This window comes from Podarcis pityusensis, assembly GCF_964106645.2.
Source record: "Podarcis pityusensis genome assembly, contig: HAP1_SCAFFOLD_81, whole genome shotgun sequence".
Classification (NCBI taxonomy): domain Eukaryota; kingdom Metazoa; phylum Chordata; class Lepidosauria; order Squamata; family Lacertidae; genus Podarcis; species Podarcis pityusensis.
The window spans coordinates 86,047-113,767 of NW_028293277.1; the positions used below are offsets into that span (position 1 = coordinate 86,047).

At 49.6% G+C, this 27,721-nt stretch overlaps 1 protein-coding gene and 1 long non-coding RNA gene across 2 annotated transcripts in view; both read right to left on the reverse strand.

Moving 5' to 3' along the window:
• The window catches only part of LOC308469140 (maestro heat-like repeat family member 5), a 103,488-nt gene that overhangs the window by 18,325 nt on the left and 57,442 nt on the right, over nucleotides 1-27,721 (reverse strand). The gene's annotated exons all lie outside the window — the stretch shown is intronic.
• On the reverse strand, nucleotides 8,364-10,386 carry LOC308469141. Its single transcript, XR_013982017.1, has 4 exons — nucleotides 9,707-10,386; nucleotides 9,096-9,210; nucleotides 8,795-8,865; nucleotides 8,364-8,495 (listed from the first exon to the last, which is right to left on the reverse strand). It is a non-coding gene; the product is annotated as an uncharacterized lncRNA (long non-coding RNA).

Here is a 27,721-nt window from a genome sequence, read left to right on the forward strand (position 1 = left end):
GTCGTCGAGGCACTGACAGCCAGAAGAGGCAGTGGCAGCATAGCAGGTCATCGAGGCTTTGACAGCCAGAAGAGGCAGTGGCAGCAGCACAGGTCGTCGAGGCACTGACAGCCAGAAGAGGCAGTGGCAGCATAGCAGGTTATCGAGGCTTTGACAGCCAGAAGAGGCAGAGGCAGCAGCGCAGGTCGTCGAGGCACTGACAGCCAGAAGAGGCAGTGGCAGCATAGCAGGTCATCGAGGCTTTGACAGCCAGAAGAGGCAGTGGCAGCAGCACAGGTCATTGAGGCTTTGACAGCCAGAAGGGGCTGTGGCAGCAGCGCAGGTCACCAAGGCTTTGACAGCCAGAAGAGGCAGTAGCAGCAGCACAGGTCATCGAGGCTTTGACAGCCAGAAGGGGCTGTGGCAGCAGCGCAAGTCATCGAGGCTTTGACAGCCAGAAGAGGCAGTAGCAGCAGCACAGGTCATCGAGGCTTTGACAACCAGAAGGGGCTGTGGCAGCAGCGCAAGTCATCGAGGCTTTGACAGCCAGAAGGGGCTGTGGCAGCAGCGCAGGTCGTCGAGGCACTGACAGCCAGAAGAGGCAGTAGCAGCAGCACAGTCATCGAGGCTTTGACAGCCAGAAGGGGCTGTGGCAGCAGCGCAAGTCATCGAGGCTTTGACAGCCAGAAGGGGCTGTGGCAGCAGCGCAGGTCACCTAGGCTTTGACAGCCAGAAGAGGCAGAGGCAGCAGCGCAGGTCATCGAGGCACTGACAGCCAGAAGAGGCAGTGGCAGCATAGCAGGTCATCGAGGCTTTGACAGCCAGAAGAGGCAGCAGCAGCAGCACAGGTCGTTGAGGCACTGACAGCCAGAAGAGGCAGTGGCAGCAGCGCAGGTCGTCGAGGCACTGACAGCCAGAAGAGGCAGTGGCAGCATAGCAGGTCATCGAGGCTTTGACAGCCAGAAGAGGCAGTGGCAGCAGCACAGGTCGTCGAGGCACTGACAGCCAGAAGAGGCAGTGGCAGCATAGCAGGTTATCGAGGCTTTGACAGCCAGAAGAGGCAGAGGCAGCAGCGCAGGTCGTCGAGGCACTGACAGCCAGAAGAGGCAGTGGCAGCATAGCAGGTCATCGAGGCTTTGACAGCCAGAAGAGGCAGTGGCAGCAGCACAGGTCATTGAGGCTTTGACAGCCAGAAGGGGCTGTGGCAGCAGCGCAGGTCACCAAGGCTTTGACAGCCAGAAGAGGCTGCGGCAGCAGCGCAAGTCATCGAGGCTTTGACAGCCAGAAGAGGCAGAGGCAGCAGCGCAGGTCGTCGAGGCTTTGACAGCCAGAAGAGGCAGAGGCAGCAGCGGAGGTCGTCGAGGCTTTAACAACCAGAAGGAGCTGTGGCAGCAGCACAGGTCATCGAGGCTTTGACAGCAAGAAGGGGCTGCGGCAGCAGCGCAGGTCATCGAGGCTTTGAGAGCTAGAAAAGGCTGCGGCAGCAGCGCAGGTCGTTGAGGCTTTGACAGCCAGAAGGGGCAGGGGGAGCACCGCAAGTCATCGAGGCTTTGACAGCCAGAAGAGGCAGTGGCAGTAGCACAGGTCGTTGAGGCTTTGACAGCCAGAAGGGGCTGCTGCAGCAGCACAGGTCGTTGAGGCTTTGACAGCCAGAAGGGGCAGTGGCAGCAGCGCAGGTCGTCGAGGCTTTGACAGCCAGAAGGGGCAGGGGGAGGAGAGCAGGTCATCGAGGCTTTGACAGCCAGAAGGGGCAGTGGCAGCAGCGCAGGTTGTTGAGGCTTTGACAGCCAGAAGAGACAGCGGCAGCAGCGCAGGTCGTTGAGGCTTTGACAGCCGGAAGGGGCAGGGGCAGCAGCGCAAGTCATTGAGGCTTTGACAGCCAGAATGGGCAGTGGCAGCAGCGCAGGTCGTCAAGGCTTTGACACCCAGAAGAGACAGAGGTAGCAGCACAGGTCGTCGAGGCTTTGACAGCCAGAAGAGGCAGCGGCAGCAGCGCAGGTTGTTGAGGCTTTGACAGCCAGAAGAGACAGAGGCAGCAGAGCCGGTCATCGAGGCTTTGACAGCCAGAAGAGGCAGCAGCAGCAGCGCAGGTCATCGACGCTTTGACAGCCAGAAGGGGCTGCTGAAGCAGCGCAGGTCATCGAGGCTTTGACAGCCAGAAGGGCTGCGGTAGCAGTGCAGGTCTTCAAGGCTTTGACAGCCAGAAGGGGCAGTGGGAGCATAGCAGGTTGTCGAGGATTTGACAGCCAGAAGAGGCTGCGGCAGCAGCGCAAGTCGTCGAGGCTTTGACAGCCAGAAGGGGCAGCGGCAGCAGCGCAGGTCATCGAGGCTTTGACAGCCAGAAGGGGCTGCGGCAGCAGCGCAGGTCATCGAGGCTTTGACAGCCAGAAGAGGCAGTGGCAGCAGCGCAGGTCATCGAGGCCTTGACAGCCAGAAGGAGCAGTAGCAGCATAGCAGGTCATCGAGGCTTTGACAGCCAGAAGAGGCAGTGGCAGCAGCACAGGTCGTTGAGGCTTTGACAGCCAGAAGGGGCAGTGGCAGGAGAGCAGGTCATCGAGGCTTTGACAGCCAGAAGAGGCAGTGGCAGATGCGCAGGTTGTTGAGGCTTTGACAGACAGAGGAGACAGAGGTAGCAGCACAGGTCATCGAGGCTTTGACAGCCAGAAGAGACAGAGGTAGCAGAGCAGGTCATCGAGGCTTTGACAGCCAGAAGAGGCAGAGGCAGCAGCGGAGGTCGTCGAGGCACTGACAGCCAGAAGAGGCAGAGGCAGCAGCGCAAGTCATCGAGGCTTTGACAGCCAGAAGAGGCAGAGGCAGCAGCGCAGGTCATCGAGGCTTTGACAGCCAGAAGAGGCAGCAGCAGCAGCGCAGGTCATTGAGGCTTTGACAGCCAGAAGAGGCAGCAGCAGCAGCGCAGGTCGTCGAGGCTTTGACAGCCAGAAGGGGCAGAAGAAGCAGGGCAGGTCATCGAAGCTTTGACAGCCAGAATGGGCAGAGGCAGCAGCACAGGTCATCGAGGCTTTGACAGCCAGAAGAGGCAGAGGCAGCAGCGCAGGTCATCGAGGCTTTAACAACCAGAAGGAGCTGTGGCAGCAGCACAGGTCATCGAGGCTTTGACAGCAAGAAGGGGCTGCGGCAGCAGCGCAGGTCATCGAGGCTTTGAGAGCTAGAAAAGGCTGCGGCAGCAGCGCAGGTCGTTGAGGCTTTGACAGCCAGAAGGGGCAGGGGGAGCACCGCAAGTCATCGAGGCTTTGACAGCCAGAAGAGGCAGTGGCAGTAGCACAGGTCGTTGAGGCTTTGACAGCCAGAAGGGGCTGCTGCAGCAGCACAGGTCGTTGAGGCTTTGACAGCCAGAAGGGGCAGTGGCAGCAGCGCAGGTCGTCGAGGCTTTGACAGCCAGAAGGGGCAGGGGGAGGAGAGCAGGTCATCGAGGCTTTGACAGCCAGAAGGGGCAGTGGCAGCAGCGCAGGTTGTTGAGGCTTTGACAGCCAGAAGAGACAGCGGCAGCAGCGCAGGTCGTTGAGGCTTTGACAGCCGGAAGGGGCAGGGGTAGCAGCGCAAGTCATTGAGGCTTTGACAGCCGGAATGGGCAGTGGCAGCAGCGCAGGTCGTCAAGGCTTTGACACCCAGAAGAGACAGAGGTAGCAGCACAGGTCTTCGAGGCTTTGACAGCCAGAAGGGGCTGCGGCAGCAGCGCAGGTCGTCGAGTCTTTGACAGCCAGAAGAGGCAGCGGCAGCAGCGCAGGTTGTTGAGGCTTTGACAGCCAGAAGAGACAGAGGTAGCAGCGCAGGTCATCGAGGCTTTGACAGCCAGAAAAGGCAGAGGCAGCAGAGCCGGTCATCGAGGCTTTGACAGCCAGAAGAGGCAGCGGCAGCAGCGCAGGTCATCGACGCTTTGACAGCCAGAAGGGGCTGCTGAAGCAGCGCAGGTCATCGAGGCTTTGACAGCCAGAAGGGCTGCGGTAGCAGCGCAGGTCTTCGAGGCTTTGACAGCCAGAAGGGGCAGTGGGAGCATAGCAGGTTGTCGAGGATTTGACAGCCAGAAGAGGCTGCGGCAGCAGCGCAAGTCGTCGAGGCTTTGACAGCCAGAAGAGGCTGCGGCAGCAGCGCAAGTCGTCGAGGATTTGACAGCCAGAAGAGGCTGCGGCAGCAGCGCAAGTCGTCGAGGCTTTGACAGCCAGAAGGGGCAGCGGCAGCAGCGCAGGTCATCGAGGCTTTGACAGCCAGAAGAGGCAGTGGCAGCAGCACAGGTCGTTGAGGCTTTGACAGCCAGAAGGGGCAGTGGCAGGAGAGCAGGTCATCGAGGCTTTGACAGCCAGAAGAGGCAGTGGCAGATGCGCAGGTTGTTGAGGCTTTGACAGACAGAGGAGACAGAGGTAGCAGCGCAGTTCATCGAGGCTTTGACAGCCAGAAGAGACAGAGGTAGCAGAGCAGGTCATCGAGGCTTTGACAGCCAGAAGGGGCTGCGGCAGCAGCGCAGGTCGTCGAGGCTTTGACAGCCAGAAGAGGCCGTGGCAGCAGCGCAGGTCGTTGAGGCTTTGACAGCCAGAAGGGGCAGTGGCAGCAGAGCAGGTCATCGAGGCTTTGACAACCAGAAGAGGCAGTGGCAGCAGCACAGGTCGTTGAGGCTTTGACAGCCAGAAGGGGCAGTGGCAGGAGAGCAGGTCATCGAGGCTTTGACAGCCAGAAGAGGCAGTGGGTGATGCGCAGGTTGTTGAGGCTTTGACAGACAGAGGAGACAGAGGTAGCAGCGCAGGTCATCGAGGCTTTGACAGCCAGAAGAGACAGAGGTAGCAGAGCAGGTCATCGAGGCTTTGACAGCCAGAAGGGGCTGCGGCGGCAGCGCAGGTCGTCGAGGCTTTGACAACCAGAAGCGGCCGTGGCAGCAGCGCAGGTCGTTGAGGCTTTGACAGCCAGAAGGGGCAGTGGCAGCAGAGCAGGTCATCGAGGCTTTGACAGCCAGAAGGGGCAGCAGCAGCAGCGCAGGTCGTCAAGGCTTTGACAGCCAGAAGAGGCAGTGTCAGCAGCACAGGTCTTCAAGGCTTTGACAGCCAGAAGTGGCTGCTGCAGCAGCGCAGATCATCGAGGCTTTGACAGCCAGAAGAGGCTGCTGCAGTAGCGCAGATTATTGAGGCTTTGACAGCCAGAAGGGGCTGCTGCAGCAGCACAGGTCATCGAGGCTTTGACACCCAGAAGAGGCAGCGGCAGCAGCGCAGGTCGTCAAGGCTTTGACAGCCAGAAGAGGCAGCGGCAGCAGCGCAGGTCGTCGAGGCTTTGACAGCCAGAAGAGGCAGCGGCAGCAGCGCAGGTCGTTGAGGCTTTGACGGCCAGAAGAGGCAGTGGCAGCAGTGCTGGTCGTTGAGGCTTTGACAGCCAGAAGAGGCAGTGGCAGCAGCGCAGGTTGTTGAGGCTTTGACAGCCAGAAGGGGCTGTGGCAGCAGAGCAGGTCGTCGAGGCTTTGACAGCCAGAAGGGGCAGTGGTAGCAGAGCAGGTCATCGAGGCTTTGACAGCCAGAAGAGGCAGTGGAAGCAGCACAGGTCATCAAGGCTTTGATAGCCAGAAGGGGCTGCGGCAGCAGTGCAGGTCTTTGAGGCTTTGACAGCCAGAAGAGGCAGTGGCAGCAGCGCAGGTCGTCGAGGCTTTGACAGCCAGAAGGGGCTGCGGCAGCAGCGCAGGTCATCGAGGCTTTGACAGCCAGAAGAGGCAGTGGAAGCAGCACAGGTCATCAAGGCTTTGATAGCCAGAAGGGGCTGCGGCAGCAGTGCAGGTCTTTGAGGCTTTGACAGCCAGAAGAGGCAGTGGCAGCAGCGCAGGTCGTCGAGGCTTTGACAGCCAGAAGAGGCAGCGGCAGCAGCGCAGGTTGTTGAGGCTTTGACAGCCAGAAGAGACAGAGGTAGCAGCGCAGGTCATCGAGGCTTTGACAGCCATAAGAGGCAGGTGCAGCAGAGCCGGTCATCGAGGCTTTGACAGCCAGAAGGGGCTGCGGCAGCAGCGCAGCTCGTCGAGGCTTTGACAGCCAGAAAAGGCAGCGGCAGCAGCGCAGGTCATCGAGGCTTTGACAGCCAGAAGGGGCTGCTGAAGCAGCACAGGTCATCGAGGCTTTGACAGCCAGAATGGCTGCGGTAGCAGCGCAGGTCTTCGAGGTTTTGACAGCCAGAAGGGGCAGTGGGAGCATAGCAGGTCGTCGAGGATTTGACAGCCAGAAGAGGCTGCGGCAGCAGCACAGGTCGTCACGGCTTTGACACTCAGAAGGGGCAGTGGCAGGAGAGCTGGTCATTGAGGCTTTGACAGCCAGAAAGGGCAGCGGCAGCAGCGCAGGTTGTTGAGGCTTTGATAGCCAGAAGAGGCAGCAGCAGCAGTAGCAGTGCAGGTCGTCGAGGCTTTGACAGCCAGAAGGGGCAGCGGCAGCAGCGCAGGTCATCGAGGCTTTGACAGCCAGAAGGAGCAGTAGCAGCATAGCAGGTCATCGAGGCTTTGACAGCCAGAAGAGGCAGTGGCAGCAGCACAGGTCGTTGAGGCTTTGACAGCCAGAAGGGGCAGTGGCAGGAGAGCAGGTCATCGAGGCTTTGACAGCCAGAAGAGGCAGTGGCAGATGCGCAGGTTGTTGAGGCTTTGACAGCCAGAAGAGACAGAGGTAACAGAGCAGGTCATCGAGGCTTTGACAGCCAGAAGGGGCTGCGGCAGCAGCGCAGGTCGTCGAGGCTTTGGCAGCCAGAAGAGGCCGTGGCAGCAGCGCAGGTCGTTGAGGCTTTGACAGCCAGAATAGGCAGTTGCAGCAGCGCAGGTCGTTGAGGCTTTGACAGCCAGAAGTGGCTGCTGCAGCAGCGCAGGTTATCGAGGCTTTGACAGCCAGAATGGGCAGTGGCAGCAAAGCAGGTTGTGGAGGCTTTGACAGCCAGAAGGGGCAGCGGTAGCAGCGCAGGTTGTTGAGGCTTTGACAGCCAGAGGAGGCAGAGGTAGCAGCGCAGGTCGTCGAGGCTTTGACAGCGAGAAGAGGCTGCGGCAGCAGCACAGGTCATCGAGGCTTTGACAGCCAGAAGGGGCAGTGGCAGCATAGCAGGTCATCGAGGCTTTGACAGCCAGAAGGGGCAGTGGCAGTGTAGCAGGTCGTCAAGGCTTTGACAGCCAGAAGAGGCAGTGTCAGCAGCACAGGTCTTCAAGGCTTTGACAGCCAGAAGTGGCTGCTGCAGCAGCGCAGATCATCGAGGCTTTGACAGCCAGAAGTGGTTGCTGCAGCAGCGCAGATTATCGAGGCTTTGAGAGCCAGAAGAGGCAGCGGCAGCAGCGCAGGTCGTCAAGTCTTTGACAGCCAGAAGAGGCAGCGGCAGCAGCACAGGTCGTCAAGGCTTTGACAGCCAGAAGAGGCAGTGGCAGCAGCGCAGGTTGTTGAGGCTTTGACAGCCAGAAGAGGCAGCGGCAGCAGAGCAGGTCGTCGAGGCTTTGACAGCCAGAAGGGGCAGTGGTAGCAGAGCAGGTCATCGAGGCTTTGACAGCCAGAAGGGGCTGCGGCAGCAGCGCAGGTCATCGAGGCTTTGACAGCCAGAAGAGGCAGTGGAAGCAGCACAGGTCATCGAGGCTTTGATAGCCAGAAGGGGCTGCGGCAGCAGTGCAGGTCTTTGAGGCTTTGACAGCCAGAAGAGGCAGTGGCAGCAGCGCAGGTCATTGAGGCTTTGACAGCCAGAAAGGGCTGCGGCAGCAGAGTAGGTTGTCGAGGCTTTGAGAGCCAGAGGGGGCTGCGGCAGCAGGCAGGTCATCGATGCTTTGACAGCCAGAAGAGGCAGTGGCAGCAGCGCAGGTCGTCGAGGCTTTAGCAGCTAGATTGGGCAGCGGCAGCAGCACAGGTGGTCTAACTGGCAGAGCCTAAGTGACACCAGATAAAGTCGAGCAACATTTATGGACTCAAGCCTGATATTCACCTGAGAAGGTGGTGCCTTGTTTTGACCCCCTGGCTTGTTGTGACCCATGGAAGTTATAGAGCTGCCCCCCCCCCTTATCAGACAGTAAATATCACGTATTTTATAAGCATATAATGTCATGGTTTTACAGTTGGACTGTGAGCTCAGTTTCTAAAAAGCACCTCTTGAACGGGTTATTCTGGGATTGATTCAGGTTGGCCCCCAAAGCAGCTCACTTCAGTTCAATGGTCTCCAGCAAGAAGCACCCAGCCACGCATGACCCCTCCTGCCCCTTCTCATCTCAATCTGGCCACAGCAGAAGCTAGGCTGGTGCTTCCATTTGGAACTATGGAGTTCTCCGCTGGTTTCTGGAGGGCCTGGACCCCGCATTCCAACCTCTAGGGCTGGGCATGGCCCTCCCAATCTAATTCGCCTCTCCTCTCACAGTCAGGTACATTTTGTTGGGAAAGGGAAGGAAGGAGTATGAGCTGGTTGGAATCATGCTGAACCAAACACATCGTAAGCTGGGTCTGAACTGCAGAGGGTTTGGACTTGGCTCATAAACAGCATGAGATGAGGCTTGAAACTGGAGAAATCTCTTCCGTTCAAAGACTTAGTGGCTTCAATAAATAAATGAAAACAGCTTATTTGGATGAGCAAAGGATTATGATGATGATGATGATGATGATGATGATGATGATGATGTCTCCCCACCCCGATACATAGCAGAACAAAGAGAAAAAATGATATATAATAAACCAGCAGACACACAAAAATCAATCTTTAAAGCAGGCAAAAATAAATACATATGAACTTATACCAGCTTTAAGATGTTTCCAATAGTACATATAAAAATGTAATTTTAAGAAAAATCTTAGCCTTCCAAAGGTGAAGACTTGTCCATCCATTAACGGAATACCTGTATGATTGCTGCCTGCAGTAACTTGCGCGCTAGGTCTCGGACGTGTCCGTATCGGAGTCGGACATCCCCTAAGTTGGAGCAAAGCCACTGTAAGTGCATCTTTTATTATGTATACATTTATCTTCTATCAAAAAAACATTGTCCATATATATTAGACATGATAGAAGTGAATGCAGCTGAAGTTGTACAATTAAATAAAAAATGTGTAAATGCTAAAGAACATTTGACAGTTAAATTGCGAGGAATAAAGAAACCATTAGAAACATTAGAACAGGCATTCCCTGTTTCCAGTTCCTACCTCCAAGTAAAACGCCATGCCGATGGCTCTCTTCTTGTTGCTCGGACAGCACATATATTTCCGTGCCAATCGGGCAATCCTCTTGTACTGTTCTTTCGAGGATGTGAACAAGGTCCTGAAACATAAGAGTAAGAAACAAAGGATTCACAAGCCTGAAGCTGGCAGGAAGAACTGCTCAGCGTTCCTGCACAACAACCACCACTACCAGGTTACTTGAACGCTGAGCAGAGCCTCCCACCTGCATTCATAGAATCATAGAATCATAGAGCTGGAAGAGACCACAAGGGTCATCGAGTCCAACCCCCTGCCAAGCAGGAAACACCATCAGAGCACTCCTGACATATGGTTGTCAAGCCTCTGCTTAAAGACCTCCAAAGAAGGGGACTCCACCACACTCCTTGGCAGCAAATTCCACTGTCAAACAGGTGTCGAACATTCGCTCCATAAGACGCACACACATTTCCCCTTACTTTTTAGGAGGGGAAAATTGCGTCTTATAGAATGGACAATATGGTACATTTTCTGAAATAAATAAGAAGTTTATCCCCATTTCCCCAGAAAGCAGGCCTTGCTCTTCATGCCTCACCTGCCAGTCCTTTTCACCTTCTTACCTTGCCAGAAGACGAATGCCTTGGAAAAAGCTTTCTGGACTTGACAGCATATCCCAGCAGCTTTGCAACTCCAAAACCTCAAAATCATCAAGGTATTCAACACGCCCAATCAGTTGTTTCAGGGCCTGCACAGCCATCCTGAGTCAAGTGAAGGAATTAAGAATATTATATTTTTAAAATTCGTATACTGCCCTTCACCTGTAGATCTCCGGGCAGTTCCCAACATAAAAATGCAAGTTAAAAAGCACAAAATACAGAATAAAAACAAGAACCAAAGCAAACCAATAACTCCTCTCCCTCCAACAAACACAGTTGAAAGGGCATAAGAGGTTAATCAGCCAATGGCCTGATTGAAGAGGACCATTTTTGCCTGGCATCTAAAGGCACCAGGCAAGCCTCCCTGGGGAGAGCAACTCACTAATGGGGAGCCACCACAGAAAAGGCCCCTTCTTGTGTGGAGGAGGCACGTGAAGAGGGGCTTCTGATGATGAGCACAAGGTCTGGGTAGGTTCATCTGGGGAGTTTTAGGTCCTTGACATCTTGCAGTCCAACCCCAACCATCACCCCCTGCAGCCTCCCCCATGTTTCCAGCACAAGCGGCAACCTTTTGGCTCTGATGGAGACTTAAGGTTCCATGACACGTGAGTCCCACCACACCCAAATCAGCCCATCGTGCGGGAGAGTCTCCAGCATCCTCTCCCATCCTAGTGTCCTTCAGATGTTTTGGGCTACAATAACTCCCATCTTCAGCCCAGTTGTGCTGCTTGGGCTGGTGGGAGTTGTGGTCCAAAGCGACTGAAGAGCACAGGGGTTGGGGAAGCCTGGGTCTCCTAGCTATCTAACCTAAGCAGAACCTCCATGTCCAAATGAAGCCTATCTCTTGGGGGAGGGCTGAGCCATCACTGCTATGGGTCAGAGAGAGAAGGGAGGGCCCCCCCCAATGCATTAGCAGGTCCCTCACGTCAGCGGATCGAGATGCGAAGAGGGCTCCGGGATTAGACTTGTCGCTCTCGAACCTCTTCTTCTCGCCTCATGGACAAAACAGATCTGAGTGCTAAGTGCAAACAGCAGGTGGTGGAACTTGCTCTTCAGGATACCTGCAGCCTCAGGGAACGACAGGATATGACACAGAGCGTTGGTAGCCTGGAGGGACAAGGAGAGGAGAACGGCATTCAGCAGAGGTCATCGTCAGATCAAGATCTCAGACTCAGACGCGGCTCAGAGCCCCGGTCCATCTCACTCAGTGTTGTCTACACTGACTAGCAGTGGCTGTCCAGGGTTTCAGGCGAGGGACTCCCCGACATGGAGATGCTGGGGCCCTTCTGCATACAAAGCAGGTGCTCACAGGATGGACCACTTATTAAGATGCACCCCCCTCCCAGCAAGAAGCCCCCAGCCCCATCCAGCTCCCATTCAAAACAATCCAGGAGAGAGAAACTGAGTGGTTTCGTACCGCCATTGGCATTTGAGAAGTGCTGCATCGCCTGGAAGGGACTTCCGCTTTGGGGTCTTCATCCTGCAGCCTTTTTAGGAGGGGTCTCAGCAGCTTGACGCTGGAATACGGATCAGCGACCAACGCCTTCCAGATCACTGCGGCACTTCTGCAATTTTTCAAAACAGAATTTTTCATTTTTCCTTTTCTTAAAAAAAGTCAGGCCTTTGATATTTTCTTTATATTGCACATACATTAGCAAAGAAAGAACCACAACTTGGAGCACAATTTTTTGCAAGTACGAAATTCAATATAAATAAATATAAATTAAGAAACCCCTTAAATCTAGCCCTCCCCATTTTCACATCACAAAAACTTACTCATCACACTCCTTTGAGCAGTCCAACAGGCTGTCTACGACCGGCTGCAGGCGCTTGGTGGCTAGGCTGACAATAGCCGAAAGCGTCACTTCCTTAGTGCGGGTGTCGGGGATCTGGTGGAGATGGTTGTAAATCTCCTTCACAACCATAGGCAGCTGGAAGAAGACCAGGATGAGAAAGTGTGGTGAACCTGTTTCTATTTTGCTTAATGTATGTAGGGTTTGGTGTCAGCGTTACTTGTGCCGGTTCTCTGCTGTTCACTTGTGGTTTTTTTATAATAATTTTTATCGATTTACAACACAGATATACAATTTTATCCATTTTTTAACAAATAAATTCTCTCTTTTTGGACTTCCTTCAGCTTCTCTGACAATCATCCATCTTTACCTCTTAATTACGCATTCCTTCTCCTTAGTATTGTCATTAGTCTTCCCTCCCACTTCTATTATTTTTTATAACAATACATCTCAAATTTCACAGTGCTTCTTGAAATACAGTGGTGCCTCGCAAGACGAAATTAATCCGTTCCGCGAGTCTCTTCGTCTTGCGGTTTTTTCGTCTTGCGAAGCACGGCTATTAGCGGCTTAGCGGCTTTAAGAAAAAGGAAACAAACTCGCAAGAACTCGCAAGACGTTTCGTCTTGCGAAGCAAGCCCATAGGGAAATTCGTCTTGCGGAACAACTCAAAAAACGGAAAACTCTTTCGTCTAGCGAGTTTTTCATCTTGCGAGGCATTCGTCTTGCGGGGCACCACTGTATCACTAACGTTGTTTGCACATCACATGTATTTTTCAGATATTCTACAAATTTCCCCCAGTCCGATGAACTTTTGGTCCTTAAGATATCTAATTTCCCCAGTTAGCTTGTCCAATTCTGCATAGTCTGTCAGTTTCAGTCTCCAATCTTCAATCGTCAGCATTTCCTCTTGTTTCCATTTCTGGGCCAGTAAAATCCTTGCAGCTGTAACTGCATATTGGAAGAGTTTACAGTCTTTTCTTCTTATCTCGTTTCCTGTAATCCCTAAAAGAAAAGCCTCTGGTTTCTTTACAAACGTATATTTTAATATCTTTTTCAATTCATTAAATATCATCTCCCAGAAACTTTTCACATTCTTACAATCCCACCACATATGATAAAACGTTCCTTCTTTTTCTTTACATTTCCAACACTTATTACACGTCTTAAACATTTTTGCCAATTTTACTGGTGTTATATACCATCTATAAAACATTTTCATCACATTTTCCTTTAACGCCGTGCATGCAGTAAATTTTAAGTTTTCTTTCCATAGTTTTTCCCAATCATCAAATTGTATATTATAACCGAAATCTCTGGCCCATTGTATCATTACCGATTTCACTTTTTCATCTTTTGTATGCCATTCCAAAAATATCTTATACATTTTTGACAGAATTTTACAATCATTGTTTATTATGTCGATTTGAAACTTAGAATCTTTTTCTGCATAACCACTTTCTTTAAAATCTTTTTTAAACATTTCATTCACCTGAAAATAATGCAACCAATCATAAACATATTCTTTAACTTGTTCATATGGTTTTAATTTCCATTTTCCTCCTTCTTTAATTATCAGTTCACCATATGTAATCCATTTACCTCTCATATTAATTTTCTTTACACTCATAACTTCTAACGGAGATAACCAGTGTGGAACTCTTGGTTCTAATAGGTTTTTATACCTATCCCATATTTCTATTAATGCACTCCGGAAGATGTGGTTCCCAAAGCCTTTGTGAATTTTCTTCTTCCCACACCACAAGTATGCGTGCCATCCAAATCTGTTATCAAAGCCTTCTAAGTCCAGTGACTCTTTATTTTCTAATTTTATCCATTCTTTCAACCAGCAAAGACATGCTGCTTCATAATATAACTTCAGGTCTGGCAGGGCAAAGCCTCCTCTTTCCTTCGCATCTGTTAGTAGCTTAAATTTAATTTTCGGCTTTTTGCCCTGCCAGATATACCTTGAGATCACTCTTTGCCACTCTTTAAAAATCGTTACCCCCTTTATTATGGGGATAGTCTGAAACAAAAATAACATCTTTGGAAGGACGCTCATCTTTATCGTAGAAATTCTGCCCCAAAAAGATAGTTTCATTCTACCCCACACCTCCAGATCTTTCCTTATTCCGTTCCAAACCGGTATGTAATTGTTCTGATACAAATCAATGTTTTTAGGAGTTAACCAAATTCCTAAATATTTTACCCTTTTCACCACCTCTATCTCTGTTTGTTGTTGCATTATTTTATTTTTTTAAAAAATTATATTTATTACTTTTCCAACAATTTAAACACTACAAAAACAATACAATACAAAAACACTACCTAACATTGACACATTAAACACATTGAACTAACAAAACAAAACAAAAACAGTAAAATAAATCAAACAATTTCATTATCCCATCTTTCATTCACTAATTTCCACGACCTCCTCGCACCTCCCTTTTTGTATTCCACTTCTGTTAATTGTTTCAGCAATTCCTTTCCATCTTCCTCTGTTTTCTATCCTATAATTATCTTAACACATTCTAACCTTATTTTTTCCTTTAATACTCTATTAATCTATTTATACTTAATTCCTTATATCATTTCTACTAAAGCCATATAACTTCATTCCAACATTTTTCTAACATTCATTAATTTTACAGTATTTCTGTAAATAGTCTTTAAACTTTTTCCAATCTTCTTCCACCAACTCTTCTCCCTGGTCTCGGATTCTGCCAGTCATTTCCGCCAATTCCATATAATCCATCAACTTCATCTGCCATTCTTCCTGGGTGGGTAAATCTTGTGTCTTCCAATACTTCGCAATTGTTGTTGCACTATTTCTATCATACTTTGCTCCTTATTTTTTGCAATTATTTTAGTTTTCTTATTTAATTTGAACCCTGCCACTTTCCCAAATTGTTCAATCTCCTCTAATAGTTCTTTTACACTCTCTATTGGTTCTTCAATCGTTATTACCAGATCGTCTGCAAAGGCTTTAACTTTATATTCATTCTGGCCAACTGTTATCCCTTTTATTAATTTATTTTGTCTAATCGCTTTAAGAAAGACCTCCAGGACCATTATAAACAGCAATGGCGAAAGCAGACATCCCTGCCTAGTTCCTTTAGATATTTTAATATCTTCCGTAGTCACATTATTTACAATCAACTTAGCTCTCTGTTCTGTATATATTGCCTTTATCCCATTGAAAAACTCTTTCCCCACCTCCATATACTCCAGATTTTTCAACATAAAGTCCCATGCTATGTTGTCAAAGGCCTTTTCTGCATCCACAAACATAAGTATAGCTTGTTTCTCATTCCTGGCAGTCAGATATTCCAAAATATTAATTATGTTCCTTACATTATCCTTCATCTGTCTACCTGGAAGGAAACCTGCTTGATCCTTATGAATAGTTTCTAATAATATCTTTTTCATTCTTCTTGCTAAGATCCCTGCAAAAATTTTGTAGTCTGTATTCAACAATGAAATAGGCCTATAGTTTTTAACTTGGGTTAAATCCGAGTCCTGTTTTGGGATAAGTGTAATGAATGCTTCTTTCCACGTTTCCGGGATGTCTCTTTCCTTTAAAATATTATTCATAACTTCTTTTAAAGGTATCATCAGAACATCTTTTAACTCTTTATAATAACCTGATGTAAATCCATCTGGTCCTGGGGCCTTTCCCCTCTTCAATTCCTTTATAATCTCTTTTATCTCATCCGTTTCGATTAGGGCATTCAGTTGGTCTTTTTTATCTGCCGGGATCTTTTGCACCTTTTTCCCTTTTAAAAATCTCTCAATTTTCCTCATATTATTCCTTTCTTTATTTTTATATAGTTGTCTGTAAAAGTCCAAGAATCCTTTTCTAATTTCTTTCGGATTATCTATCTCTTCGCCATTCACAATGATTCTGTTAATTGTGTTCTGCTCCTTTCTTTTTTTGATTTGCCACGCAAGCCATTTGCCTGATTTGTTAGCGAATTCAAAGTTTCTCTGTCTTGACAAATTTTTAGTTTTTGGTTCTAACAATTCTTGACAAATTTTTAGTTTTGGGTTCTAACAATTCTGTTTCTAATTTTGACTTTTCCACTTGGAAGCCTATTTTCTTATCCAAATTATATGCCTCCATTATCTGATAGTAGTGGAGCCAATCTCTCACTTTATTTTTTAATTTTTCAAAACTCTGCAATCTCAATTTATCTCCTTCTTGCTCCAAAATTTCCCAATATGTCGGCCATTTGGCCTCCATATTGAGCCTTTTCAGAGCTTTTGCTTCCATTGGTGATAGCCACCTTGGGGTTTTATTTTCCAATAAGTCTTTGTATCTTATCCAAACATTAAACAATGCTTTCCTAACAATATGGTTTTTGAATGCTTTGTGTGCTTTGACCTTATCATACCATAAATATGCATGCCATCCAAATACATTGTTAAAACCTTCTAGATCCAAAATGTCTGTGTTTTCAAGAAGTAGCCATTCTTTCAGCCAGCAAAAAGCTGCTGATTCATAATAAAGTTTAAAGTCTGGCAGGGCAAATCCACCTCTTTCCTTGGCATCAGTTAATATCTTGAATTTTATTCTGGGCTTCTTGCCCTGCCAGACAAATCTAGAAATATCTCTCTGCCACTTCTTGAAATAGTCCATCTTATCTACAATTTGAAATGTCTGAAATAAAAACAACATTCTAGGCAATACATTCATCTTTATCACAGCAATACGGCCCAGCAACGAGAGTTTCAAATTTGACCAAATTTCTAAATCTTTTTTCACTTCCGTCCAACATTTTTCGTAATTATCTTTAAATAAGTTCCCGTTTTTGGCTGTCATATTAATCCCCAAGTATTTCACTTTCTTTACCACATTCAATCCTGTCTCATTCTGAAACCTCTCTCTTTCAATCGGTGTTAAGTTTTTCTCTAAAACCTTAGTTTTTAACTTGTTCAATTTAAAACCTGCTGTCAGGGGTTCAGGAGCAGAGGCACAGGAAAGGGAGGAAATAGAGAGCGAGGGGGAGGAGTCCGAAGGTAATGTTAGCGATGACAGCGGTCCGAGGTCTCTGAGTCTTTCCAGCGAATCGGAAGATTCACAGAAAGGGGCTCCCATGGTCAGAGCAAGGGGGGTGCCGAGGGGGACACCCCAGGAAGAAGGGGCCAGAGGGGACTCAGAGAGAAGCAGTTGGAAATCAGGACCAGCGTCCACACCAGAGTGCAGTAGGGGGGAGGAGTCCCAGGCATCGGGATCAGGCGGCGCACTGCCAGTGGGAGGACATGAGTCAGGATTGGCCACGCCTCCATCGGGGAGCGAGGAAACGGTCGAGAGGAAGGTTGAAGGCTGGGCGCGCACGCCAAGTTCAAATGTACAGGAGGGCGGTGCAGTTGGCAGCCCGGATAGGGAGCCAGGTCCCAAAGCCCGCCGAAAAGACGGGGAGGAGTCAGGGGGGTCAACGTCAGCGTCAGAAGAATCCAGGAAGGAAGGGACCCCGGGGGGTAGCAGGACCCAGAGGAGAAAGGAGAGACGGAAGAGGTGGAGTAAGGCTAGAATCTTAAACTGGTGTACAGGGGGCGGAGACTCAGATGGAGCTTCGCCGATCTAACCATGAGACGTAGAGTTGCACGCAGCAGCTTGAGAATGGAAACTGTAACTCAATAAAGACTTTTGTTTAATGATCGCTGGCTAGCGTGATCCTCTGTGAGCTAGGATCTGGAAGCAGCTCTGACAGTAAGCTCCATCTCATAAATTGTGGGCATCTACGGCCTCGCGGAGAGGAGAGAAAGCGGGTGCCTACTAGCGAGCTCACGAACGGCAGACAATATGACGGCCGAACAGCAGATAGCGGAACTCAGAGAAGCAGTGTCACGACTGAATGCCGAGGCTCTTGCATCCAGGAAGAGAGAGGAGGACGCAGCTGCCGCCTACAGGGATCTCCAGGTCAGGTTGGAAGTGCTTACGAAGCAAGGGCAACTGACACCCAAACCGGAGGGGATTGGGTTGGGGAGACGAACAGGCGGTCTGGTCTCTCACTTCGATGGGAATTTGCAACAGTACCCCAACTTTAGAGCAGATGTAATGTGTGCACTGCAACTGCTGAACAAAGACTTTAGAGATGAGCAAGAGAAGGTGGGATTCATCATGTCCCATTTGCATGGAGATGCTAAAGCATGGCTGCGCAATTTGTGGAGAGATAAGGATCCGGCGCTCCAAAATGCGGATGCCTTTATTAAAGCGATGGATGGGTGCTTTTTATCAAGCATTGACGTGGATCTTGCTCGGCAGCAGATACATGGACTGAAGCAAGGGAGGGCCAGCGTAAGGCAGTACCATGCCCGCTTTTTCGCTTTGGTCAGTGCTCTGGAATGGGACAGAGATTCGGCTCCTGTAAGAGACCTGTTTTGGGAGGGATTGCACGGCTTGGTTAAAGATGAAATTGCGAGGGGGGAGAGACCCCGGACCACGCAGGAGATCGTTCAGAGGGCGCTGGCGGTGGGGGTGCGGCTGGAAGAACGTCCGTGGAGCAGTGGCGAAGGGCGTGGAGGGCGCGAACCAGCCAGGGGCTCCTCCTTCCTTCCCAGAGAAGCAGCGCGTGCGCAATCCACGCCTCCGCCAGGAGGAGGAGCGGAACCTATGGAGGTTGGAGGTGCAAGGGCTCAGTCAGCAGCCAGAGCCCTAGCACCGGCAGCAGTGAAAGCGAAGCCTCCTAGAGGGAACAGGAAGTGTTACATCTGCGATGATCCACAGCATATGGCGAAAGAGTGTCCCCAGAGGCTCCACAAGCACACTGCAGCCTCAGCAATGGTAACTGCAGCAACGCAGCAAGGAGAACCACAGCAGGGAAACGACGGAGTCTGGCTGGAGAAAGAGGCACTGGGGCCCAGCCAGACGTGTCAGTGAAGCAGTCCCCAGAGATTTTACAGCCCATGGACCCCCTCCCGCCCAAACCAGTAGTGAGGCTCACCGCGTCGATCCAGCTGCCCAATGGAATCACCATGGACGTGCCAATCACCATTGACTCCGGAAGCAATGCGGACTTTATAGGGCAGGACTTTGTCGACCGGCACGCTATACAGTTGCTGCCTGCCACGCTACCCCTGCAGGTTGTCACAGTGGATGGCAGGGAGCTGCTAGGGGGGCAAGTGGTGAAGCAGACGCCACCAATGGTGATGCGACTTGGGAATCACAGGGAAATCATCAGCTTCAATGTCACTCAACTATCGGACACGCCCATTGTATTGGGCATGAGTTGGCTGGACAAGCACAGCCCGACGCTGGCTTGGTACCAGAGGCAGCTGACCTTCGGCTCTTCCTTTTGCGCTGAACACTGCATCGTGCCCAGGCAGGAAGGAGAGGAAGAGGAGTCACAGCTGCAGCTAGGCACGCTGCAAGCGGTTCCCCACAAGTACGCAGAATTTTTGGAGGTTTTCTGCGAGAAGGAGGCAGACAGGCTACCCCCCCACAGACCATATGACTGCAAAATTGACCTGCTGCCGGGGGCGGCGCTGCCCAAAGGGAAGCTGTATTTCATGTCTGAGGACGAACTGCAGGAACTCAAAGAGTTCATAGATCATAATTTGGAGCGCGGTTTCATCCGAGAGTCCAAGGCAGCGGGGGGCAGTCCGGTATTCTTTGTTAAGAAGCGGGACACGCCCCAAAAAAGACTTGTAGTGGACTATCGCATTTTGAACAGTGTAACCAAGCCGTCGGACTTCCCCATGCCCCGAATCGACGACCTCCTCGCAAAGGTACGGAAGGGCAGCGTGTTCACCAAGTTGGACCTGCGAGGGGCGTACAACCTCATTCGCATGCGGGAAGGAGATGAGTGGAAGACAGCCATGTTCACGCCCCTGGGCACCTACGAATATAGAGTTATGCCTTTTGGATTGCAAAATGGTTCCCACGTTTTTCAAGCTTTCATGCATCACGTGTTGGCGGGGCTCCTCTACAAGACGTGCGTCTGTTTCTTGGATGACATCCTGATCTTTTCGGAATCGCAGCAGGAGCATGACAGACACGTCAAGGAAGTGCTGAGCAGGCTACAGCAACATAGGCTTTACGCCAAGCTGGAGAAGTGCCAATTCGACGTGACCGAGGTGGATTTCCTGGGCTACAAGTTGTCTGACAAGGGGCTCGCCATGGACAGCGCCAAGGTTCGAGCAGTGTTGGATTGGAAAAGCCCACGCAACCGGAAGGAGGTCCAACGGTTTGTCGGCTTCGCGAACTTCTATCGCAAGTTTATCAAAGGCTTTGCCATGCAGACAGCGGCCATCACGGACACGCTCAGCTCCAAGAAAAAGAAGTTCATCTGGACAGAGCAGGCGGAGCAGTCCTTTCAGGCACTCAAGCGTCTCTTCGCGTCGGAAGAGCAGCTGCTTCATGTCAACCCCAGCAGGCCGATGAGGGTGGAGACAGACGCTTCGGACAGAGCCGTGGGAGCAGTCCTGCTGCAGAAAGACCCGCAGGGGGCTTGGAGGCCGGGAGCGTTTTACTCCAGGAAGCTCAGCAAGTCTGAACAGAACTACACCATCTGGGACAGGGAGTTGCTGGCCATTCATGCAGCATTCAAAGCGTGGAGGCACTGCCTGATCGGCGCCAAGCACACGGTGCAGGTCTGCACGGACCACAAGAATCTGGAGCACTGGCGCACGGCACAGTTCCTGAATCAGAGGCAGATACGTTGGGCTGAGTTCTTTGCGAACTTCGACTTCCGAATAGAGTATGTCCCGGGGGACACCAACATCATGGCGGATGCTCTCTCCCGTAAGCCACAGTATCTGGAGGAGGCAACGCCAGCGGCCGCCATGCACATCTTCGCACCGACAGTGTGGGCGTGCGCTGCTGCCACAGTTGACCTGGAGGCGGTGCGACGAGCGTTGCAGGATGACTCCTTCGCGCAAGCAAAGATGGCAGAGGTGCTCAAGGGCACGGCAGCGACCGACGAGTTCCAGCTGCGAGATGGATTGCTCATCCGTAAAGGGGCCATCTACGTGCCGGGAGACGAACTTCGCGCCAAGGTACTGCAGCAGCTGCATGACGCGCCCACTGCCGGGCACTTTGGCAAGGAGAAGACGGTGGAATTAGTCGCCAGAGACTTCTGGTGGCCCGGAATGAGAGGGGAAGTCGCGGACTACGTGGCGAGGTGTGACACCTGCCAGAGGGCCAAACCAGTGCACAGACCGCTGGCCGGACTGCTGGAACCGCTGCAAACTCCGTTCGAACCATGGGAGAGAGTGGCCCTGGACTTTGTCACGGATCTGCCCAGCTCGAGGGGCAAGACGGCAGTGCTAGTGGTGGTGGACATGTTCACCAAAATGGCCCACTTCATTCCGTGCGCAAAGGTGGCCACAGCGGAACAGACCGCCAAACTGTTCATAGACCACGTGTTCAGGGTTCACGGTCTGCCACGGTCTATCCTGTCCGACCGGGGGCGACAGTTCATCTCGAACTTCTGGCAGAAGCTGATGGGTTTCCTGAACGTCAAGATCAACCTAGCGTCGGCAAGACACCCGCAGACCAACGGACAAGCGGAGCGAGTCAACGCCATCATGCAGCAGTACCTGAGATGCTACGCAAATCAGCAGCCGGCAACATGGGTGGACTACCTGCCGCTCGCTGAGTTCGCCTACAACAACACGAAGCACGTGTCCACGGGGGTGACACCGTTCTTCGCCAACAACGGGAGGCATCCCAGAACCTTCCCGGGATTAGAGAGAGTGGGGGAGGGGGAGCCACAGGCAGCGGAAGCCTTAGCGTCAGAGTTGCAGGAGGTTCACGAACAGCTTCGGAGGCAGTTAGAACTAGCAAAGCACGCATACAAACTGCAGGCTGACAAGCACAGAAGGGTTGGGGAAGACATACAGGTGGGAGACTGGGTTTGGTTAGCAGCCCAGGCGGTGCCGGCCAGATCGTTAGCGAAGAAGAAGCTCGGACATAAGCAGCTAGGCCCTTCCCAAGTCGAGGCACAGGTCAATCCAGTGGCCTTCCGGTTGACACTTCCGGAGGGATCCAGAATGCACCCAGTGTTCCATAGATCAGTGCTCACGCCCTACAATGCACCTCACAGATTTCAGGAGCCGGGCACGGCACCAGACCCGCTCAGGGAGACGCCCCCAAGGAGGGGGTCGCCAAAGGGGGAACCCATCAACGAGGTCACAGAGATTTTAGACTCGAGATGGGGGGAAGAGGGTGTAGAATATTTTCTCGCCAGAGAAGGTACCCCGGCCAGCGCCAACAGTTGGGTGCCGGACTATGCCTTGGACGAGCCTCTTCTCAAGGACGAGTTTCATGCCCTTTTCCCACACAGGCCCATGCCAGCCGAGTATTTCGACGACTGGCTTTTCACACCCACATTTTCAGCCAGCACATTCCAGGGGTTCACCTCGGACGAGGAACCGGCTCTAGAAACACGTTCCCCGGAGGGATCACCCTCGGGATCGGCCTCAGACCGTTCCTATTGGTGGGACGATCGACCAGAGGAGCAGTGGCGCAGGAAGTGGCTGGGGGGTCCTTGGCAGGCAACGTCCCCGGAGGAGACCGGGGGAGAGACGGACATGGACGTGTTGGGGGAGGACCTTGGGTTCGAGCACGGCGGCAAAGAGATGGAAGCAGAGGAAATTGAGGTCGGCGAGAGCACGGAGGACGAGCCGGACTTATCCGGCTGGATGCACGCCACGGGGGACGAACTGTATCCGGCACTCACCCCCACAACGACGGAGCACCCAGTACCCACACCTGAAGGAGGGGAGGGGGGAAGGGGGGGCTTCGAGGGGGGGATGGATGTCAGGGGTTCAGGAGCAGAGGCACAGGAAAGGGAGGAAATAGAGAGCAAGGGGGAGGAGTCCGAAGGTAATGTTAGCGATGACAGCGGTCCGAGGTCTCTGAGTCTTTCCAGCGAATCGGAAGATTCACAGAAAGGGGCTCCCATGGTCAGAGCAAGGGGGGTGCCGAGGGGGACACCCCAGGAAGAAGGGGCCAGAGGGGACTCAGAGAGAAGCAGTTGGAAATCAGGACCAGCGTCCACACCAGAGTGCAGTAGGGGGGAGGAGTCCCAGGCATCGGGATCAGGCGGCGCACTGCCAGTGGGAGGACATGAGTCAGGATTGGCCACGCCTCCATCGGGGAGCGAGGAAACGGTCGAGAGGAAGGTTGAAGGCTGGGCGCGCGCGCCAAGTTCAAATGTACAGGAGGGCGGTGCAGTTGGCAGCCCGGATAGGGAGCCAGGTCCCAAAGCCCGCCGAAAAGACGGGGAGGAGTCAGGGGGGTCAACGTCAGCGTCAGAAGAATCCAGGAAGGAAGGGACCCCGGGGGGTAGCAGGACCCAGAGGAGAAAGGAGAGACGGAAGAGGTGGAGTAAGGCTAGAATCTTAAACTGGTGTACAGGGGGCGGAGACTCAGATGGAGCTTCGCCGATCTAACCATGAGACGTAGAGTTGCACGCAGCAGCTTGAGAATGGAAACTGCAATAAAGACTTTTGTTTAATGATCGCTGGCTAGCGTGATCCTCTGTGAGCTAGGATCTGGAAGCAGCTCTGACACCTGCCACCTGACCAAATTCCTGAATTAATTCTAAAACTCTTTTAGTACTAGATTCTGGCTCCTGTAACGTCAATACTAGGTCATCTGCAAATGCTCTCAGTTTGTACTGTTTAGCTCCGACCTGTATGCCCTTAACCAACCGGTCCTTTCTAATCATATTTAGCAAAACCTCCAGGACCGATATAAAAAGCAGTGGGGAAATTGGGCACCCCTGTCGTGTCCCTTTTTCTATCTTAAATTCTTCCGTAACCACATTATTTACAATTAATTTAGCCTTTTGTTCAGAGTATATTGCACCTATACCATTTTCAAAACCTTGGCCTACCCCCATCCCATGCAGATTCTTCTTCATAAAACTCCAAGAGATATTATCAAAAGCTTTCTCCGCGTCAACAAATATCAATACTGCTTTGGTGTTTATATTCACTTCTAATTTTTCCAAAATATCAATTATATTCCTCAAATTATCAGACAAGTGTCTTCCCGGGAGAAAGCCCGCTTGGTCTTTATGAATCTCTTTCATCAATACTTTTTTCAATCTCTTGGCCAAAATGTCTGCAAAAATTTTGTAATCCACATTAAGTAACGATATAGGGCGATAGTTCTTAAGCTGAGTCTTTTCAGTGTCTGTTTTCGGTATAAGTGTGATATACGGCTCTTTCCATGATTCTGGTGCCCTTTTCCCCTCCAATATTTCATTGCAGACTTCCTTCAAAGGTTGCAATAACCACTCTTTCAAAGATCTATAGTATCTGGAAGTCAGCCCATCCGGTCCTGGAGATTTGCCCAATTGCATATTTTGTATGGCACCTTCTACTTCCTGTTCAGATATTTTATAGTTCAGCATTAATTTACTTTCTTGAGAGATTTTTTGTAGGCCATTTGTCTTCAAAAATTGGTCTATGTCCATTTCCTTCTGTGGCCCTTGTGTGTATAATTGTTTAAAGTACCTCTGGAAGCAATTTCTGATCTCATTTGGATTATGTATATTCTTTCCTTCCACTTCTAGATTTATAATAGTATTTAATTTTTGTCTTTTTTTCATTTGCCAGGCCAACAGTTTTCCACATTTATTAGCTGATTCAAATGTTTTTTGTCTCATTTGTTTGATTTTCCATTCTATTTCCTGATTCATCATTTCCATATATTGTACTTGATATAATTTTATTTCTCTCAAAATCTCCTGGGACTTTGGTTTTGCTCTCAATTTCTTCTCACCTTCTTTTATTTTTTCCAAGATTTTATCTTTCTTTTCATTTTGACTTCTCTTCTTTATTGCATTCTGTTGTATCAAAAACCCTCTCATCACAGCTTTGCTTGCGTCCCAGATTACTCTTTTTTCTACATTGGCATTCATATTTATTTCAAAATAATCTCTCAAAGTCTTTTGGGCCTTTTTGTAAACTTCTTCATCTCTAAATAAGGTGTCATTCATCCTCCATCTAAAGGATCCGGTTGTTGTTTGTTTCATCTCCATCCTTACAGCATTGTGGTCGGAACAAGTTTTTGGGCAGATTTCTACCTTCTTTATCTTTGGTGCCATTCCTCTAGTTATCCATATTTGGTCAATTCTAGTCCATGTCATCTTGGCTTCAGAAAAAAAGGTTCCTTCTCTTCCCAGGGGGTTCTTTACCCTCCAGATGTCCACTAAGTCCATATTGTCTGTCATCTCAAAAAATGTTTTCGGTAGTCTACCATCCTTGGTGACTACCTGTCTTTGTGCCTTGTCCATATTTGTAGATACTACTCCATTCATGTCCCCCATCAAAATCAAATTGTAGTCCAAATGATCCAGTAGAGTCTCATGCAACTTTTTATAGAATTCAGATTTCCCCTCGTTCGGTGCATAAATTCCCACAATTAAGAATTTCTCTCCTTGTAGTTGAATTTCAATTGCCAAAAATCTTCCTTGGTCATCTTTAAAAATATGTTTCGGTAAGAGTCTCTCCTTTGCATAAATCACAACTCCTCTTTTTTTGACTTTGTCAGATGAAACAAACTCCTGTCCTAATCTTTTATTAATCAATAACTTCCTATGTTCCCTTGTTATATGTGTCTCTTGTAGACAAATCAAATCCAATTGTTCTTTTTTTAATAAATGAAACACACTTTTTCTTTTTCGAGGAGAATTCAAACCGTTACAATTCCAGCTTAATAGTTGCAGAGCCATGGTGGGGGCTACTTCACTTTACCTCCAACTGCCCCAAGTGCCGCTTCTTGTTCTGTGGGTAGTATCACTTTTTCTGGACCGTGCAGTCCAAAAGATAAATTTGATATGTCTAGTATGCCTTTTGGTTCTTCTTCAGATTCCCCTTCTTTCAGTAGATCTTCCTCGTGATCTTTCAAGAATCTGTCTTTTTCCTCAGTTGATTTTATTTTTATCTTTCTCCCTTTATATTTGAAGGACAGGCCTTGCGGAAATTCCCACCTGAAAAGAATTCTGTTTCTTTTCAATAAGGTCACTAGGTCTCCGTAATTGGACCTTAAGTCCAGCAAATGCTTTGGGATGTCCTTAAAAATCACTAATCTTGAGTCATCAATTTCCAAAGTTTTTTGATAGTGCAAATTCAGAATTTTATCTCTCTTCTTTTGTTCGAAAGGTAATCAAACAGTCTCTCACCTTGCCCTTGCCTTGTCTTCTTCCGAGCCTAAATGCATTCACTATCTTAAATTCTTCCTTCCCCGGGTCCAATTGCCAAAAATCTGTAAATTCCTGTGTAAGAAAGTCAGCCAAATTATCTTTCTCCCGCTCTGGAACAGCCCTAATTCTCAGATTTCTCTGTCTATCTTTTAATTCGATCATAGAAAATGTCACATCATGGTCCTCCAATTTCTTGTATACAGGTGGAATTTTCTCTTGAGTAGCAATTGCAATATCTTTTGCTTCCTGTGAAGTCTGTCGAATCAAGGCAGATTCCTGTAGTAATTTTTCGATAGTCTCTGTGTTGGCATTCACCTTCTGTCCCAAGGTATTAATACTTGCAGTATTTAAATCAATTTTATTTGATGCTTCCACAACTTGTCTATTTGTCTCAACTACTTGTCTATTTGTTTCAGCTACTTGTCTATTTGTCTCAGTTACCTGTTTACTTAGGCTTTCCAAAGATTCATTAATTTTTGCCAGTGCCTGTGCCAAAACTTCTTCTGACGTCATAACTTTTGATTTAGACTGTGGGAGTGGGGCCCCTGATGCTCCAGATGCTCCAGATGTTGAGCCCCTTCGCGGCAACGCAGTGTCTATCCGATGATGTCTGCCAGACCTAGTAGTTTTTTCCTGCGGTTCCGACTTCTTATCATCTGCCATAACAGTCTCATAGACATTCAAGGTCACTCCCACAGTCAGCCAATTGTTTTGACATAGAATGGAATTTTCCTCTTTGTAACTGTTGTTGTAACAATGTCCAACCTCCTCTAGGGGGACACAGTAACAGCCAGAACTTGTAACTTTTTAGAAACAAAAATAGTCTTTATAAATCCCCCAATTTACTTTCAAAGTCCACAGTCTCAATACACTTAAACAGTTACTTTCAAGCCAAAAGAGGTTCAGAAACACTGTATCACTTTTGCAGAGTTGGCTGTCAGAAATAAGCTTTCACTATGGACCTCTATCTTAAGGCAGTCCATTCCGAATCTTAAATTGTAAATTCTTCCTTCCTCTCCCCTTCTTTACTGCAGGGAAATTCAGCTCAGTCTTTTTCCCCCTCCTCTCCTGCAATCCGGAGGGGGAACCACTTTCAAGATGTTGGAATTTAGCACATTTAAGTGACTTTCCGAGTTTCCGCTTTGAAGTCTCTTTGCTTTGATCTATTTACAATTCAGGGAAGATAGACTTCCTGGTTGTACCTTCCCCGCTCCGTGCCAAATTAACTTTTTTCCCCCTTTAAATCCAATTTACTCCTACTCACGGGTAGTTGTTTTCAGTGCCGATTATCCCAGGAAAAAAGGCAGCGCTCTCCGGTAACAGCTTCGCGGCTTCGCTCCACGGAAGAAGCAATTTGCTCACAGCACCACGCCACCCCCGCTCCGCTCCGGAGCCCGTTGCCGAGCTCCTTTAGCAATTGGGGGGGCGCAAACGGTGCCCGCTGAGTCCCACGGTCACAGGCTTCACCCGCCTGTGATTTATTTGGGGGTCCCCGCTGCGCCGTAGCGACAGGACCCAAATTCCGTAAAGCCAGTTCTCTCCAAATTGGAGAGAAGCAGCCGTTACCGATGGCGCCACCTCCGGAAGTCCTAAAAATCTCTCAATTTTCCTCATATTATTCCTTTCTTTATTTTTATATAGTTGTCTGTAAAAGTCCAAGAATCCTTTTCTAATTTCTTTCGGATTATCTATCTCTTCGCCATTCACAATGATTCTGTTAATTGTGTTCTGCTCCTTTCTTTTTTTGATTTGCCACGCAAGCCATTTGCCTGATTTGTTAGCGAATTCAAAGTTTCTCTGTCTTAACTTTTTAATATTCCATTCCACTTCTTTGTTTATTATCATTGCAAATTGTGATTGCAAGGTCTTAATTTCTTGTTTTATTTTGGAGTTATTTGGTTTTCTAATAAATTTTTGTTCATTGTCCATTATCTGCTTTAAAATTTCCTTTTCCCCCTTTTCTCTGTTTTTATTCTTCAATGAATTCTGCTGGATAAAAAAACCTCGCATCACAGCCTTGCTTG